General features: G+C 48.1%; 2 long non-coding RNA genes across 5 annotated transcripts; one reads left to right on the forward strand and one right to left on the reverse strand.

The window, feature by feature from the left end:
* Positions 1–563: 563 nt before the first annotated feature.
* On the reverse strand, positions 564–6,552 carry LOC123384810. Of its 3 annotated transcripts, XR_006596449.1 has the most exons (4): positions 6,087–6,552; positions 5,895–6,002; positions 1,973–2,094; positions 564–695 (listed from the first exon to the last, which is right to left on the reverse strand). It is a non-coding gene; the product is annotated as an uncharacterized LOC123384810 (long non-coding RNA). The 3 variants fall into 3 exon arrangements; XR_006596448.1 differs by lacking the exon at positions 5,895–6,002; XR_006596450.1 differs by having other exon boundaries at positions 5,895–6,552.
* LOC109498796 lies at positions 1,886–8,001 on the forward strand. 2 transcript variants are annotated; one of them, XR_006596447.1, is made up of 6 exons: positions 1,886–2,058; positions 2,771–2,912; positions 3,008–3,208; positions 4,914–5,007; positions 6,545–6,854; positions 7,150–8,001. It is a non-coding gene; the product is annotated as an uncharacterized LOC109498796 (long non-coding RNA). The 2 variants fall into 2 exon arrangements; XR_006596446.1 differs by having other exon boundaries at positions 6,545–8,001.
* Positions 8,002–17,086: the final 9,085 nt, after the last annotated feature.

The raw sequence follows: 17,086 nt of genomic DNA on the forward strand, positions 1-17,086 counted from the left end.
CGGGAGTTGCCGCAAAGATGTATATTACAAGGCGGTTCACTCTACGCAGGAGTGAGAATTGGCATGCCTGCCCTCATGCTTGGCCAGCAGAAGGCTTTTGTGCTTACGCTGTCTTAGATGAACTCCCCTTTTCTGAATCTCTAATGTATTTATGGTTTGGGACACCCCATTTGGCTAGCGGCATTGTGAGTTATACCGCAATGCGTGCGTGAATTGCTGGCCGCCATCTTGGCTTTGGGCCACATTGAAAGACCCTTCGTCGTCTTCCCTTTCCCTCTCTACTCCCATCCTCCCTGTATAGGCTACCCAGCTTGCTTCTTAGCCCCTACATCACAATTTCAAAGACTAATGGAGTTATGGGGAGTAGCCGTTGTTCCAGAAAACTAGGGATCTGTTCTTAGGCTTTCAACTTCTAGGCGTGAGTTCCACGTAACCCTTGGTCAACCAGCAGTTTAAGTAGGCTACTTCTATCGAATATTCAGGTTTGTGCTAGGATTGGTTTAGGACATGCGATGGAAGGAGGGAAAAACAATTCTGAATTGCTAGTAAGGAGAAACTCACGATCAAATGAACGAAACACTTTTTCTGTTGTAGAAAGGTCAGGACAGAAGTATGAACTGGATTTGAATTCACAGTTTGCTTACTGCATATTCCTGGGAAAGTTCCTTAACTTCTCCGAAATGTGGTTTCCCCACCTGTAAGGCAAGGAAAATAATATGTACCTCCACAGTTGTTGTCAAAAGTAAATGAAATAAAATTATGTGATGCTCCTGGCCATATTAAATGTTTAAATGGACGTTGTTTTGGGGAGCCGGGGTGGCTCTGTCAGCTAAGCATCCGACTTCAGCTCAGGTCATGATCTCATAGTCTGTGAGTTCGAGCCCCGCGTCGGGCTCTGTGCTGATGGCTCAGAGCCCAGAGCCTGCTTCCGATTCTGTGTCTCCCTCTCTCTCTGCCCCTCCCCTGCTCATGCTCTGTCTCTGTCTCAAAAATAAATAAAAACATTAAAAAACATTAAAAAAAAAAGGACATTGTTTCTTTCGCTTCAAGCTGTTCTATTTGCCTTAATAGAAATCTCCAAATCTTTAACTTTTTCATCTTAAATACTCCATTACTTGTTGGAGAAGAACTTAACTCAGAGAAGGGAGTCCTGTAGAGATCTCTGAATGGTAACGATGTAGTGTGTGCAGAGATCTCTGAATGGTAATGATACAGTGTGTTTAGAGATCATTGGGAAGCCATATGCCACTCTAGGAATTCTGTGTGCAATTTTTCGAGCACCTAAAGGGTGGGGGAAACTGAGGCTTCCAGTGAAGAAGTGATGAGGCAACACGCTTCAGCTCCAACTCTGTGTCTTCCATTCTTTCTCTGAAAGGTTGGTAACTCCCTGACCCTAGATATTCTGAGAACCATCGTCAGCCAAGTTATGGGAGCTTCTAGCAGGAATGAGAAGAAGGAGAGGGGGAAGAAAAAAGAGAGAGTGAGCCTGAGGCAGGAAAGAGAGCAAACCAAAAACCCCAAGAAGGAAAGGGTTGGAACTGGTATCACGTACAATACTTTCATACGCGTTATTTGAGCTTCTCAGCAATCTGGAAGAAGGGTATTATTGTTCCCAGTTTTTGGATGCTTATGTGGCTGTACCAAGATCTCATAGCTCGTAAACGGCAGATGGGACTTAAACTCAGCTCTCCCAATTTCCCACATGGGCCCTCCAGGGCATCGTGCTTATGTTGTTAGGGACAGGTTGGAAAGGGCCCCCCACAATGTGGTGAGAGTCATCAACAATGTCACAGGCCATTAAAGATGAAAGACGGCTGCTCATTTGTTGTCTGTATTTGCATTCATCCATCACGTGCTGACCTTTATGACATAAGTTGGGGAGAAAATAAACAGCTAGTTATAACAGTATGATGCTCGTGATTTCGGAGAGTCCACATGGTTCCAGGAGAGTAAATTGGGGGCCATACCTCACCTGGTTTGGGGACAGTCAGATAAACTTCCTGGAGGAGACGTCATCCAAGTTGAGAGCTACAGGACCAGCACGAGATGGTCGGCAAGGTGAGGAGGTTTGGGAAAAATCTGCAAAGACACAGGCTAGAGAAAGCAGAGACACCGAAAGCAGGGTGAGCTTGGGAGTTCAGTCTGGAAAGGAAAGCAAAATTCCTACAATAATTGGCTTTGCAATCCAATTAAGAGCATCGGGCTTTAGCCTGGGGGGCAACGCGGAGGCCTCAGGGAAATTTCGAGATTCGATGCGCATCTTGAACTGATTGCTCTGGCTGCGGTGTGAAGAATCGATTGGCCAGGGGCAGGACCAGAGGCAGAGAGACCCGGTGGGAGGCTTTGAGGGAATCTGGGGAGGACATCTTGTGGCATGGAAGCAGGGATGGAAGAGGTGGACTGATGAGAAAGGAAGTCATATGCTAGAAGAGCTAGAACTTGGTCATCGCTTGGACACGGGGAGCAGAGAGGTGGGAGATAAATGCCCCGTTTGCTGAGTGAGGAAATGCTGGAGGAGGAGTGGGTTTGTCTGAGGGAGACAGAGAGGACCAAGGAGCTCTGCTGAGGCTGGGAGGTAACCATACCAGATCATGCCCACTCAACACTTACCATGGGCCCTGTGCTGTGCCTGTATTGTCTTCTTTAATCCTCGAACATTCACATTTCAGAGACCTACCACCATATACCAGGCACCATTCAAAAAACTGTACATAAGTTGACTTATTCAGTTGCCTTATGAGTTGAGCTCTTATTATGGTCCATTTTACAGTCGAGGAGACTGAGGTTCAGAGAGACTGGGTAATCTGCTCCGAGCCTCACAAGCCACCGAGTGCCATAGCTAACACTAGGACCAATTTATGGCCTCCGTATTGCTTCCATGGTGACTGTTCGGGGTCTACGGGATATCCAAGGTAATAGGTCTAGTGGGTCACTGGGGTTCCAAAATTGAAGCTCGGGCAAGAAATATGAGTTGCGAATACAGACTTGGCAATTACTCGGCCTATAGGTGGTGTTTAAAGCCACAGAAGTGAATCGCTGTGCAGGTTGAAAAGAGAAAAAGGCCACCAGCCAAACTCCGAGAAACCCCAATGTTGACAGGCCCGTGGAAATAGAGCCCGTCTGCTGTGGTTGGAAAATGTGAAGAGATGGAAGCCGAGGGAGGGCAGCCTTTCCAGGGGGCTGTGGCCAAAAGTAAGGAGAGGAGAAGGTGAGCGTAAAACACTGTCACTCTGAGCATTTTTAAGTATGAAGAGAAACGACGTGTTAACCTGAGGAGGGCTGGGCTAGAAGGGGAGGTTCTCCCCGTGCGAGGGGGAGATTTGAGCCTGTGTAAACGCTGGTGGGAAGGAGTCCATACAGGGAAGCTGAAGACACAAGGACAGAAGCAGAGGAGCAAGGAGGTTTCTGAGCGGTGGGTATTTGTGACCCAGAGGTCAGGTCCTTCTAGTTTTTTTTTTTTTTTTAATTTTTTTTTTTTCAACGTTTATTTATTTTTGGGACAGAGAGAGACAGAGCATGAACGGGGGAGGGGCAGAGAGAGTGGGAGACACAGAATCGGAACCAGGCTCCAGGCTCTGAGCCGTCAGCCCAGAGCCTGACGCGGGGCTCGAACTCCCGGACCGCGAGATCGTGACCTGGCTGAAGTCGGAGGCTCAACCGACTGCGCCACCCAGGCGCCCCAGGTCCTTCTAGTTTTAAAGACACATCCCTTCAGTGTCTACTCCATAGAGGGTTGGGTCTCAGAGTCCCCTCTTCATCCCCCCCACTGTGACTGAGGGCCTGTGTGAAGGTTTCGGGGGAGGAGGGGGGGAAGATGGGGAGTACGGTGTAAGGTCTGGGGAGAAGGCATCAGATGACGAACCTGAGTCATGGCGATGAGGGAGGTTGGGGGAATGGGCGAGGAAGCAAACAGCCGGTCTGGTGACTGGGAGGCAGAAGCGCTGTATTGTGTTGAGGGCCTACTCAACCCAGGAGGCCATGGAGTAGCACCAGTTTGCACAGGTACGGTGATAACCTCCAGCACCCCCCAACTCTCCGGGGATGGCATCAGGTGGATGCTTGGTTTGGACCACACTTTTGTCCCCCTTCCTTTAGGTGGAAGCAATAGAAGGATGACGGGACAAAGGAAGGAGGATATTGGCAAGAAACTAGATGCCCTGATGGACCAGATGGGACCTTGAGTATAAGTGAAAGGGAGTGAAAATGGGATAGGGCGGAGAAATTGGAATCTACACAATTGTCTGGCACTCCCTTCAAAAGGGGGAGCCTAACTGCCCTCTCCTTGAGCATGGGGTGGACATAATGCTTCCTAACTAGCATATAGGAAAAAAGCAGACGGTGCTAGGTTATTAAAGGCACTGTGGCTTCCTGCTTGCTCTCTCTTGGATGGCTTGCTCTGGGGAACTTAGTGGGCGTGTCCTGAGGACACTCAAGAGTCCCACGAACTTGCCCGGTGTGTGAGCAAGCTATCTAGGAAGGAAGCAGGTGCCTCCAGCTAGGCCGGACATCTTGGCCACAACCTGCCAAGAGACCTTGAGCCAGAACCGCCCAGCTGACCTTTTCCTGGAATCCTGACTCTCAGAAACTGAACGAGAAAGGACCGTAGCATATTGGAATTCCAGATTTCAGGGGCTGAACGGTTGCCCCTGAAACCGTTAGGGGCATAGCGGTTGCTGAAGCCATAGCAAGGGCTGTCTGACGTGGGCTAAAAGTGATGGACCTGGTTGTGAGAATCTCAAGAACCTGAGATGTGGGCCAGGTTATGTCAATACACAGCAAAATGATCCAAATAAAAGCAGAACTCAGTTTGAAGAAACAGCTTAGAAGCTGCAGGCTAGGTCTTGAACGAACAGGGATAATGAGGATGTGGGCACATGATGTCAACTGGACCCTGGTCTCTCTCTGGATTCCAGGTCCTCAAGGTGTGGCAGGATGAGCGACTGTGGTTAGGAGAAATTTGCCAATGGCTAAGTCTTACTTAAAGCCCAAAGCTGGGAATCCACTCAGGTAAGAGGCTAAGGGCGTAAAGGTAGGAAAATACGTTAATGGTGAAGTAGTGTTGCTGGTTGTCACAGTGGGTGGTTTGGAAAGAAAGGAAGTGAAGGGGTGTGTGTGTGTGTGTGTGTGTGTGTGTGTGTGTGTGTGTAGGGCTGGGGGAGTAAGAGTGGTGGTAAATTAAAGCTGAAGCACATCAAAGAGGATCTGGGCAAGGTTAATCCACTGGCTTGTGAGTTTTCCAGGATACCCCTCCCGTCCCTGTCAGAAGCACTAATTCAATTTACCAGCCGTTCATGCTGGAGTCTCACAAACAGAGGGCCCCGCATGTTAGGCGTGGCATTTGGGTCACACTCATTCAAGACACTGCGATTATTTTCTCAGTGAAGATCGAGTTAGAAGTTTATTCTTCTCATAGAAAATATCGTTCTGGGAAAAGTGCAATGGATTCTTCACACTGTTTGAAAGAATATAGCTAGAAAAAGATACCTAAAGGCAATTAAAAAAATTCTGTACAGGCAGATAAGAAATATTGGTTGCTATGTGTTGTTGTTGTTGTTGGTCGAAGAGGTAGTTTTAAAAAATTTTTTAATGTTTTTATTTATTTTTGAGACAGAGAGAGAGAGACAGAGCATGAGCGGGGGAGGGGCAGAGAGAGGGGGAGACACAGAATCTGAAGCAGGCTCCAGGCTCTGAGCCATCAGCACAGAGCCCGACGCGGGGCTCGAACTCACGGACTGTGAGATCATGACCTGAGCTGAAGTTGGATGCTTAACTGACTGAGCCACCCAGGCGCCCCAAAGAAGAGGTGGTTTTTTTTAATTTCTTTTGGCAAAATACAAAACGAAACATAATTTCCATTCCTGAGGGTATCCTATAGAAAATAATTCAGGACTTACTCAGGTTTAGGTTTAGAACAGGGAAATGTCGCTTAAATATACAAATATATGCTTCTGTAATAGGAATATTCTTCTGAGTTGGAGTTATAAAGGTGGTAACTTGAAGTCCTATAAAGGAAGGAGATAGCTATACGCACATACAATATATGAAAATGCAAATTAATTGAAGGTCAGGAAGCAATATAAACTCACAGAAATTTCCCGAGGGATCAAGTGACAGTTCTGAAAACGGGTAAAAGAAGATACGAGATGAAAAGGGGAGATTACTTCGTGTTCACTTAACATGTAGAAACAGCTAGAACTGAAGAATCCATTGAGTGTTCTCTGCAACCGAACAATGTAGCATTCTAGACGCTGTGACATCATGTTTTAAAAATAGCCGCTTTCAGCAACAGATAGCAGTTGATAATGAAAACGTTTTTTCATGTCTTTTGGGATGAGGGGGGAAGAGGGCTGGGGGAAGGGGCGACTAGTGACTAAGGGAGATAAATGTCCTGATTGTCCCCGGTCTCCATGTAAATAGAAATGTAACTGGCACCGGGCTGCAGGGTCACGTGCACATTCTCTCATGAAAATATTAGGCCCATAGTACATTCGATTGTTTGCTTTTATGACCAGTAAGTCATTAACATAATGCGTTTTATTATTAGCCTACTTTGAACAGATGAGACGCAATCACCAGCGACCGGACGAGAACCCCCACGGATGCCTCCACGATGACTTGGATGCGGATGTTGAAGGTGTGGCCGGGGCTGGGAGGTGTTGGGTGCCCGGAGGGCTGGTACCCACCCAGGGCCAGCCTCAGCCCAGGCGGACGGTGGCTCTGCTTGAAAGCAGAGGGTCCCTCTGCGCCTCACACTCTTGTGTCACGCGGTATGTAAAATTTCGCTGCTTTCTCAGTCTCGGAGAAACATTGTTGCCAGTGGCGCGCTGGGAAATTGACTGGAGAAAGTTTTGGAGGTAGGAATGCTGGCACCGCCCATTGCCAATTTCAAGCTGCCAGCCCCTGAATGAGAATAATCAGCTCTTGGGGGCCAGGGTGAGCAGGCAGGTGCCCTGCTAGCCCTTCCCCGCCACACACAGTTACTAGGCCACCATCGGCGCCTTATTTATAAGGTTTCGACTCCCTTCAAGACCTACATCTCCCTGGGACGGCTGGGTTGTGGGAGATCCTCGTCTTCCCTTCTAGGTCCTTCCTTCCTCCTCCTCCTGCTTCTCCTCCTCCATCCCTCTTCCCCTCCTTCTTCTTTTCCAGCATTTACCGATGGCAACGCACCTGGGACATCCTGCCGGAACGCTGGGCTGCGAAGATGGGTCAGGATTCATCTCTGACCACGTAGGGAGGCGACGACCGTCTCCGTGTTCGGTGCTGGAGGGCTGCAGGGGGCCCAGGTGGGGTCAGAGGAGTCCTGTGCAGTACAGGAGTGAGTGTGGAAGGCAGGCTTTCTGGGAGGTGCTGGAGCTTGAGTTGAATCACCAGAAGCGTCCCTGTTTGAACCTGTTTTTAAGACTGAATTCATGTCAAATGAAAGCCGAATGCTGACAATAAAACCGGCAGCAGCAAGCGTTTACTGAGCACGTCCTATGTGCTACGCAGGCACTCTGCCAAAGCCGGGTATTATTAGCTCGTGTAACCTGACAGCAACTTTAGGAAGATGATACTCTGGGGGGCCCCTCTTTTAGGTGAGAAGATCGAGGCACAGGGAGGTTAATAACTTGCCACGGAGCTCGTGAAATGTGGAGCTGAGGTTGAACGCAGGCGCTGTGACCCTGGAGCTACAATCTCAACCACTGAGGACACACTGCTTCAAATAACTTCACAGTATACAATGTAACGGAAAGTTTCCCAGGAGTTCGAATTGAGCAAACGGGACCGGTTTAAACCACCACACATGCCCTCAAGAGCCCGGGGCCGCGACTGTCAGTCTCATATTGGCAGAACGATCAGATGTTCCGATCACACAGCCCGCCAGCTTGGCGACAGTTCATTAGCTGTAAGTGTAGTCGTAAATGTGCCATGAAGAAATTTTCTGTAACCAATTCCAGTAATAATTGGATTAGATACTTTGTTAGTGCAGGTTTCAATAAAGCTGCAATGTGAACTTCACGTTCAAATGAGCAAAACTGTTTGGCAGAGATCAAATGACAGCGCATTAAATTGGCACCGAAGATCACCCGCTGGCAGAGTTTTGGTTAAGCACGGGGTCGGATTATCTTGAACCGGCAAACAAAGCTTTGAAATTATTAATGCCGTTTTGTACAGCGTACCATGCAAATAGAGGTTCTCTGCCTCCCTGTTAATGGAAGTCAAAGCACAGAGCAGTTGAAAAGAAAGGGATGGACCTGAGGCCATAGCGTCTTATTTTTAAACACAACATGTGTGAGTTAACTTAACAAAACATGATCTCGTATAGTAAGTTGATGGTGCTCATTTAGGAGCGCCTGGGTGGCTCAGTGGGTTGAGGGTACGACTTTGCCTCAGGTCATGATCTCGCGGTTCGTGAGCTCGAGCCCAGCGTCGGGCTCTGTGCTGACAGCTCAGGGCCTGGAGCCTGTTTTGGATTCTGTGTCTCCCTCTCTCTCTGCTCCTCCCCCACTTGCACTCTGTCTCTCTCTCTCCCTCAAAAATATTAAAAATTAATAAATAATAAATTAATAATAAAAATTATTAAAAAATAATAAAAAAATAAATCGATAGCATTCCTTTAAATATTATCGGTTTTGTATTTTCGCTGGGCTTCCTAAGTACAGCGTTTGCCTTGGTTTTATAGGTGCGTTAAGAGGTATAAGGAATTGGTCTCTTTTAAGTTAATATTGCAAATTCCAACATCTGTCTCACCCTTCATTTAAATTTTTTGGGGGTTTATAGTTTTTCCAGGTTTTTTTTTTTTAAGTTTAAATTTATTTTAAATTAATTTAAAATAATTGGTCACTATTTAATTTTAAAATAACTTAAAATAGTGGTCACTTCAAAGCAGAGATGTGCCGATAAATGCTTCACATGTGGCTCCCTGCGGGGAAAAGCCCTGATTCATGATATTTGCCAGTTTCTGGGCTAGAAATATTCCCACCATGGTGGGTTTCAAGCTACGAACGTGGTGTCACCCACCGCGTGCAGTGCTGGGGAGAGACACCCAGGGGCACACCATCATGTGGCTTTTTTTTTTTTTTTAATGGTTATTGATTGATTTTTGAGAGGAAGATAGGGAGCAAGCGTGCTGTCAGCACAGAGCCTGATGCGGGGCTCGAACTCACAAACTCGTGGGATCACGATCCGAGCCAAGATCAAGAGTCCGACGCTTAGCCGACTGAGCCACCCAGGTGCCCTGTCCACCACATGGCATTTCCACCAGACCGATACGGTAGGTGAAGATTGCGGGAAACCGCGAAGTGTTGTACTTGTCAGCTTCGGCTGCCGTAACAGGGTATCACAGACCGGGTGGCTTACACATCAGACGTGCAATTTCTCGCAGCTCTGAGGGCTGGAAGTCTGAGCCCCGGGTGTAAGCAGGGCTGGGTCCCTCTGAGGTCTCTCTCCTCAGCTTGCAGTCGGCCTTCCTCCTGCTGCCTGCCTCTTCACATGGCTGTCGTGCCCGTGCATGTGTGAATCCCTGGTGTCTCTTTGCGTGTCCAAATTTCCCCCTCTTACTAGGACACCAGTCAGATTGGATGAAGGGCCCGCGCCGATGGCCTCCGTTTAACCTGACTGCATCTTTAAAGACCCTCCCTCCAAACACAGTCACCTTCTGAGGTGGCGGCTCTTAGATCGTCAACATGTGAGTGTTGGGAGGGGACACGATTCAGTCCATAAGAAATGTACCAAAGGAACTTGGAAGTGCTGACTTGTATTTCCTTTGTTTCTAGTATCAGTTAGTGAATCATAAGTTCATAGAATTGAAGTTTAAGTAACGGCTGTACTTAGCAGCTAAATTGAAAAAAATCCCTGAAGATTTAAAACTCAGCTCTCGTGAGCTGGTACAAACTGTTTTAAAAGAGCACTGCTTTGGGGCGCCTGGGTGGCTCAGTTGGTTAAGCATCCGACTTTGGCTCAGGTCATGATCTTGAGGTTCGGGGGTTCAGGCCCCACGTCGGGCTCTGTGCTGACAGCTCAGAGCCTGGAGCCTGCTTCCGATTCTGTGTCTCCCTCTCTCTCTGCCCCTCCCCTGCTCTCCCTCCCTCCCTCTCTCTCTCTCTCTCTCTCTCTCAAAAGTAAACAAACATAAAACAATTTTAATATAGCACTGCTTTAAAATAAAACAAAAGCGTAAGCAACCCCCCCTACCCAACCAGAAAAACACAAGGCATGATGGGCCAGGGTGCCGATTTTCATAAGGGTCTTTTTCTAGCAATTATCTCATTGCTGTGAGGAAACAGTTCCCAGGATCATTCTAGCTCTAATATTCTTTCATTTTGTAAAAGATCCTAACAGTAACTAGAACTCTCATGATGCTTTACAAATAAAAGAAATATTTTACCTTCTTCCACACTATTTCAAAAGTCTTTGTCGGGAATGCAAGCTGGTGCAGCCACTCTGGAAAACAGTATGGAGGTTCCTCAAAAAACTAAACATAGAACTACCCTACGACCCAGCAATTGCACGACTAGGTATTTATCCAAGGGATACAGGTGTGTTGTTTCGAAGGGACACGTGCACCCCAATGTTTATAGCAACACTATCGACAATAGCCAAAGTATGGAAAGAGCCCAAATGTCCATCGATGGATGAATGGATAAAGATGATGTATATACATGAGTATATACAATGGAGTATTACTCGGCAATCAAAAAGAATGAAATCTTGCCATTTGCAACTACGTGGATGGAACTGGAGGGTATTGTGCTGAGCGAAATTAGTCAGAGAAAGACAAATATCATATGACTTCACTCATGAGGACTTTAAGAGACAAAACAGATGAACATAAGGGAAGGGAAACAAAACTAATATAAAAACAGGGAGGGGGACAAAACAGAAGAGACTCATAAATATGGAGAACAAACAGAGGGTTATTAGAGGGGTTGTGGGAGGGGGGATAGGCTCAATGGGGAAGGGGCACTAAGGAACCTACTCCTGCAATCATTGTTGCACTATATGCTAACTAATTTGGATGTGAATTTTAAAAAAGAAAAAAGAAAAAAAAAGAAAATAGAGATATCCATTAGAAAAAAAAAAGAGTTTGGGTAGGATAGAGCAGAAATAGATTTTTGCCGCATTAAGAGGTAAGAATTTGTCACCGGGATAGGAATAACCTCCATGTTTGACAAAGCAGCTGGTTAGAGATTAATAGGAAAGCCTATGAACAGGCTCAAAATGGTATGGGGGCCTGGGAAAACAGCAAAATAATAAAAGTACATTTTTGAACAATAAAAAAAAAAGTCTTTGTTGAGTGCCCTCCGTGGACTGATTGGGTCCCTCCTAAATTCATAGGTTGAATCCCTAATCCCCAGTGTGATGGGATCTGGAAGCAATTAGGCTTAATGAGAACCGCCAAGGGTGGAGCCTGGTGAATAGGCTTAGTGTCTTTATAAGAAGAGACGGGGGGACAGCCTTCTTCCTCTTGCTCTCTGTCCCTCTCCTCTCTGTCTCTCTCTCCCTCTCCTAACTCTGCCACGGGAGGATACAGCCGGGAGGTGGCCATCTGCCAAGCAGGAAGAAGGCCCTCAAAAGAACTCTGATTTTGCATTTCCCAGCCTCCGGGACGGTGAGGGTTGTCTGTTGTTCAAGGCGCTCAGTCCATGGCGTTCTGTCACATCGGCCTGAACGGACTGAGACAGTACCCGTCAGGTACCAGGCACCGTGCTGGGAAAAAAGGGCACAGAGCAGACAAGGCAGACATGATCCCTCCCCCAGTGGCGTCTACATAAGGGGAGGATAGATGTAGAGCGAACAGTCAGTTAAGTAGCTAGTTGTACCCGTCGTCACTGCTGGCAGGAACGCGTATAACACACGGTGGGAGCATTTATAATGGGAGCAACTAACCACACGATGGGAGCATTGGTAATGGGAGCAACTAAGGCCCCGGACCCAAAGGGCTGGACTCGACCTGGGGAAAGTCACATGACTCGGCGCCTCTGTTTTTCTCATCCGTATGATGCCATTACTATCAGATGCTGCTGCAGGGTTGCTGGAGGGAGGCCTAAGGTACCTCGCTGTGAAGCCTTTAGCTCGGTGCCTGGCACACAGTCCTGGAAACGCTCCAAAATGTGAGATGTCACTTATTATCTGAGAATAGCTCGCCATTCTCAAAGTGTAGTTGGAATGTTCCTTATCGTGGCAAAGTCGTCACTGGTACCACTCCAACCTGAGTCAAATCATTTTCTCTCCCTGATTGGGAAGGAAGACCATCTGTTTCTAAAATCTGGATTCTCCATTTTGTGTGGCTGAGGGTTTGGATTTTGTCCTAACGTCTTTTTGCTAGAGGCCATGGGGAAAAAAAAAAAGAAGAAGAAGAAGTAGAATTAGGGCTTTGGGGAGTGAGGACTGACCGGGTGGTGGGTAGACCCCATGATGGTCTGGGGGGGAACAGTCCCAGGAGAGGGGGCTCCAGCTCTGACCGGTGTTTGGACCTCTGTCCCTGAGCTCTCATGGCCTGGGACGTGCCAGGAGGCCAGGAAAAGAGACACTCTGAGGGCACCACTGAGCGCCATGAGCCTTCGGGCACTTTGAGGGGACACCGCCTTACAACGCCAGGAGATCTGTAAGTCCCCTGATGACTGGAAATTCAGCAGGACGACGGCGATGGAGAGAAGCGCTCGCCCCCCTACTTCTGAACCAGGCTGGAGTACATTCACGCACCCCACACCAGGAACTTCAGGGGCAGGATGGCCTGTTTGGCATTAACCATCCCATTATGGTTATCTGCAAATCCCCTCACTCGACTCACGTCCGTAAGGACGGGTGTCATATCTTTCTCTCCGCATCCTCCACCCTTGGCGTAATGCTGAGCACCTGCACTTTTTGAATTAAATTTTTATTTATACATTAGGCACTTGGGGCGCCCGGGTGGCTCCGTCGGTTAGGTGTCCGACTCTTGGTCTCAGCTCAGGTCTCGATCTAGGGGTCGTCGGTTCGAGCCCCGTGTTGGGCTCGGCGCCGGGCATGGTGCCTACTTAAAAATAAATAAGCAGACAAACACATAAGTACATTAAGTGCTTGAGGCCGAGTGGTTGAGTGGCTTGCTTACGGGCATACGTCTTGCGGTGAAACTGTATTGAAAAGCCAGTGTCCGTTGGCTGAGGCTGCACTCTTGTTAGCCACAGTGAGAGCGAGGGATGTGCCTCATGCTTTCTCATGGTGCCTGGTACCATGGTTGGCTCACGGGCAAGCACAGGAAGAGCCTGAGAAGCAGCAACGCCACCTAGAAGGTGGGCCGGGGGAAAGATTGATAAAACATGTTTGTGTGGAGGCCAGAAGTAGATAAATGTTCTCACCCAATTTTGGCTCTAGGGAAGCACCATGACCATTTGTACTCATATATATCAAAGACATTTAAGAATGGGGATGTCTCACAATAGCCTACCCCCCCCCCCCCAAATCTATGCTCTGCAAGCTAGTGAACAAAACTTGGACTTTCAGTCATTCATTCAACAGATATTTATTGAGCAGTGTCCCAGATAATTCCTGGCTGGTTGGCCAAGGGCCAGTTGGCCTATCTTTGCATTTTAGTTGATACAGGTATAAACTGAGGACAGTAACACCTATTACATAAAGGTTGGCCTAAAGTTCAAAGGAGGGCCAACACATAAAAGCTTGGCATATGTTCATGTCATTAGCCCTCCCCAACCAGGGCCAGTGATGACCGATTATTTTGCTCCTCTTTTGCAGTGCTGGGGAGACAATGGGGGCTTCTGAAATGTTGTGGGGGCCCCGATTTGGTTCATTGGTTATGTTAAAACAAGGGGAGCAGGACCCCCCTGGGCAAAGGCTCCCCTGTGCCGGGCACGTTATTAATGCACAGTAAATATACATTCAGCCAATCAATTATTCTGGCCTCTGCAATGCATGTGACATTTTAACAATGCAGGAAGTTGAGATTCACTATACAACTTTCCTTGTTCTGGCCGCGGTCTCTTCCTATACGTGGAGGAAAGAAAGTTCCCAGCAAACTAGGATTATGCTGTTTCAACAAAAATTCTCTATCAGTTAGAATTAGGGCGCCTGGGTGGCTCAGTCGGTTGAGAATCCGACTTCGGCGCAGGTCATGATCTCACCGTTTGTGGGCTCAGGCCCCGTGTCGGGCTCTGTGCTGACAGCTGGGAGCCTGGAGCCTGCTTCCGATTCTGTGTCTCCCTCTCTCTGCCCCTGCCCCACTTGTGCTCCGTCTCTCTCTCTCTCTCTCTCTCAAAAATAAAAATAAACATAAAAAATATTTAAAAAACCAAAAAGAATTAGGTTGATCTGCATAATGTAGAAACAGTCCTCCCCACACATCCTCCCTTTCCCAGTTTAGTCTTAGATAAGATAAACTTACATTTCTTTTTCGTGTAAAAGACTAGAGTTAGGCATTCCAGGACTTCCATCAAAGACCCATGTCCCTTCCAGTTCCACCCCTAGGGTGGTCTCCTGGTCCACAGTGGCTGCTAATGCCCCTGCCATCACATCTCTGTTCCACTCAGCAAGATGGAAACGTGGGGAGAAGAAAAGAGCATTCTCGCCCTTTAAAAAAGCCTTTCCTAAGTCCCACACAGTATTTCTTTCATCTCTTCGGTGAGAAATGAGGCACAGGGCCAGACTTCTGCAAGAAAGGCTGGAGAATGAAGTCTTTTAGCTGGGCAGTAATGTGCTCAGCCCAAACCTGGAATTCTAAAGGAAGAACATTCCAGGAAGAAATTCAAAGGACGAAAAGGAGGCCGGAGGTAAGGTAGGCAAACTGCAATCTCTCTTACCTCTTCCATTCTGGAGAGGACACAGAGCTGTTCTTCCCTTCTGTGTTTCTGCCACCCTCCGCACAGACCATCGTTAATGTCCTAACATCTGCAATTGGGGGAACCGGACGTGATGCGGAGGTTTTTCACTCTAGGCCAGAAGGAAAGAAGAAACGATATACCATTCTTCCACGTGCACACGCGTATTCTTTCTCTCCCATGTGGTTTCCTCTTCTCTCTGTGTCGGTCTCTCCCCACCTATGCGCACAGAGCTCAGGTTAAAACTGCCCTCTGCCCTGCAAATGGCTGCTGTCCTGAAAGTGGGCACTGGGCTTTGCGCACTTGGCCCTGGGACGTTCCGTGCCAAAGGCAGAACCACAGCACTTCCTCTCCGTCTGGAGAGGCAGCTCTAAGAACGGGGAACCACTCCGCATGCTGGCGTCTCCTGGGTGAAGAACGAAATTCGGTTGAGATTTGGACCCGCCCTTTTGCACGTATTATTTACACAAAGTCCTCTTCTCCCAAGATACTTCTGTTCTCTCATCCTGAGCACAGAGCACTCATGTCTCCCCCTTACCTTTCACGTAATAAGCTGAAGATTAATAAAATAACAAACAGCCGGATGTGGCAAACTCTGGGTAAAAGCATTTTGGAAGACACCCATCATCTACCAATCTAATTGTTGGCTATGGCAGAAGTGAAGTCAGAAGTCAAGATGGTGGGGGCGCCTGGGTGGCTCAGTTGCTTAAGCGTCCGACTTTGGCTCAGGTCATGATCTCGCAGCTCGTGAGTTCGAGCCCCGCGTCGGGCTCTGTGCTGACAGCTCGGAGCCTGGAGCCTGCTTCGGATTCTGTGTCTCCCTCTCCCTCACCCTTCCCGGCTCACGCTCTGTCTGTCTCTCAAAAACAAATAAATATTAAAAAAAGAAACAAAGAAAGAAGTCAAGACGGTGGCTGGGGTGAGGTTGGGAAGTGTTGGAATCAGAAGGCCAGGCCAAGCCCGGTTGTAGCCATTGGATTCTGGGTGAACCTGGGTGGCGCCTACATCCTTAAAATTTCAATAAGAGTGTCTACTTCCCAGCGCCATTTTGACATTCAATTAGATAATGCATGGGCAACCCCTAACAACCCGCCTAGCAAAGGGCAAGGACTCGATAATTTGTTTCCTTTTCCCTGAGACGAGGAGTAGAGAATAAAGGGTCAAGAATGGAAGGAAGAGGCAAGAGGGGTTGACGTGGAAATTGCTTTAAATAGGTTCTTACCCACCCAGGGGTTGAAGCCAGTGGAAGCTCTGGAAGCAAGCACGCCATCCATTCCACTTTGTTTCATTCTGCTTTAAGACCAACTCTTCGGCAGACACAGCTTCTTCATAAGATGTATTGAGGGCTTATATTTCTTAAACCCCTGAACGCTAAGTATTTTTTTTTTTCAAGGTGGGCCACAGTGCCAGAGTTTTGATTTTTTAATTTTTATTTTCTTCATATTCATTTATGTTGGGGAGAGCGCAAACAGCGGAGAGGCAGAGAGAGGGAGACAGAGGATCCGAAGCAGGCTCTGCGCTAACAGTCTAATAGCAGTGAGTCCGACGCGGGGCTCGAACTCACACACCGTGAGATCATGACCTGCGCCGAAGTCAACCGGTCAACTGACTGAGCCACCGGGGTGCCCCAACACCAGAGTTTTTAAAAAAAACTCCTGGAGCCTTAATAATAGTATTTTATTTTCCAGAAAGGAAACAAAGTGCATACGTTACACGGAGAATCCGTGTTTCCCTGGTCTCTTCTTCCCACCCTTCCCAGCTACCCCCGAGGCCAGTAGGTGCCCACAGTTTGAAAGTCTGTGCATCCCAGAGATGCTCGCACGAGGCCCAGTGAGCTCTGGGAATCGTCTCTCCATCTCCCACCCCCTCCTGGGGTTCTCTGGCTGCCCCAGGGCCCTGCCCAGAGGAACATGCTGTGCTGTCTGCCCGATCTGCCCACCTGCTTGCCTGCCGGGGGCCTGCCTGCTATATCACACACAAGTGGGTGTGCAAAAAAGGGGCAGCAGGAGAAAGAATTCGGATGACTCAGAGCAGAAGCATCATCGTTACTGGGCCAGGGAGAACGGGGAGCGTCACTTTCCTACAAATGCTCTCTTTTGTAGTCTTGGGTTTTTGTCTGAGGATGCAGACATTAACGCTCAGCTAAGTTGTGGGTTTTAAACGAGACACTGTGTGAAATTTTCAAGGTAGGGTTCGCCATAGACAACTTGTTCCCATGGCCTCCAGCCCCCAAACTCAGCTCAGAATTCTCTATGCAGTCGGTCAGCAAACATCATGAAAAGTCTAGAGGG

This window comes from Felis catus, chromosome B1 (assembly GCF_018350175.1).
Source record: "Felis catus isolate Fca126 chromosome B1, F.catus_Fca126_mat1.0, whole genome shotgun sequence".
NCBI classification, from domain to species: Eukaryota; Metazoa; Chordata; class Mammalia; order Carnivora; family Felidae; genus Felis; species Felis catus.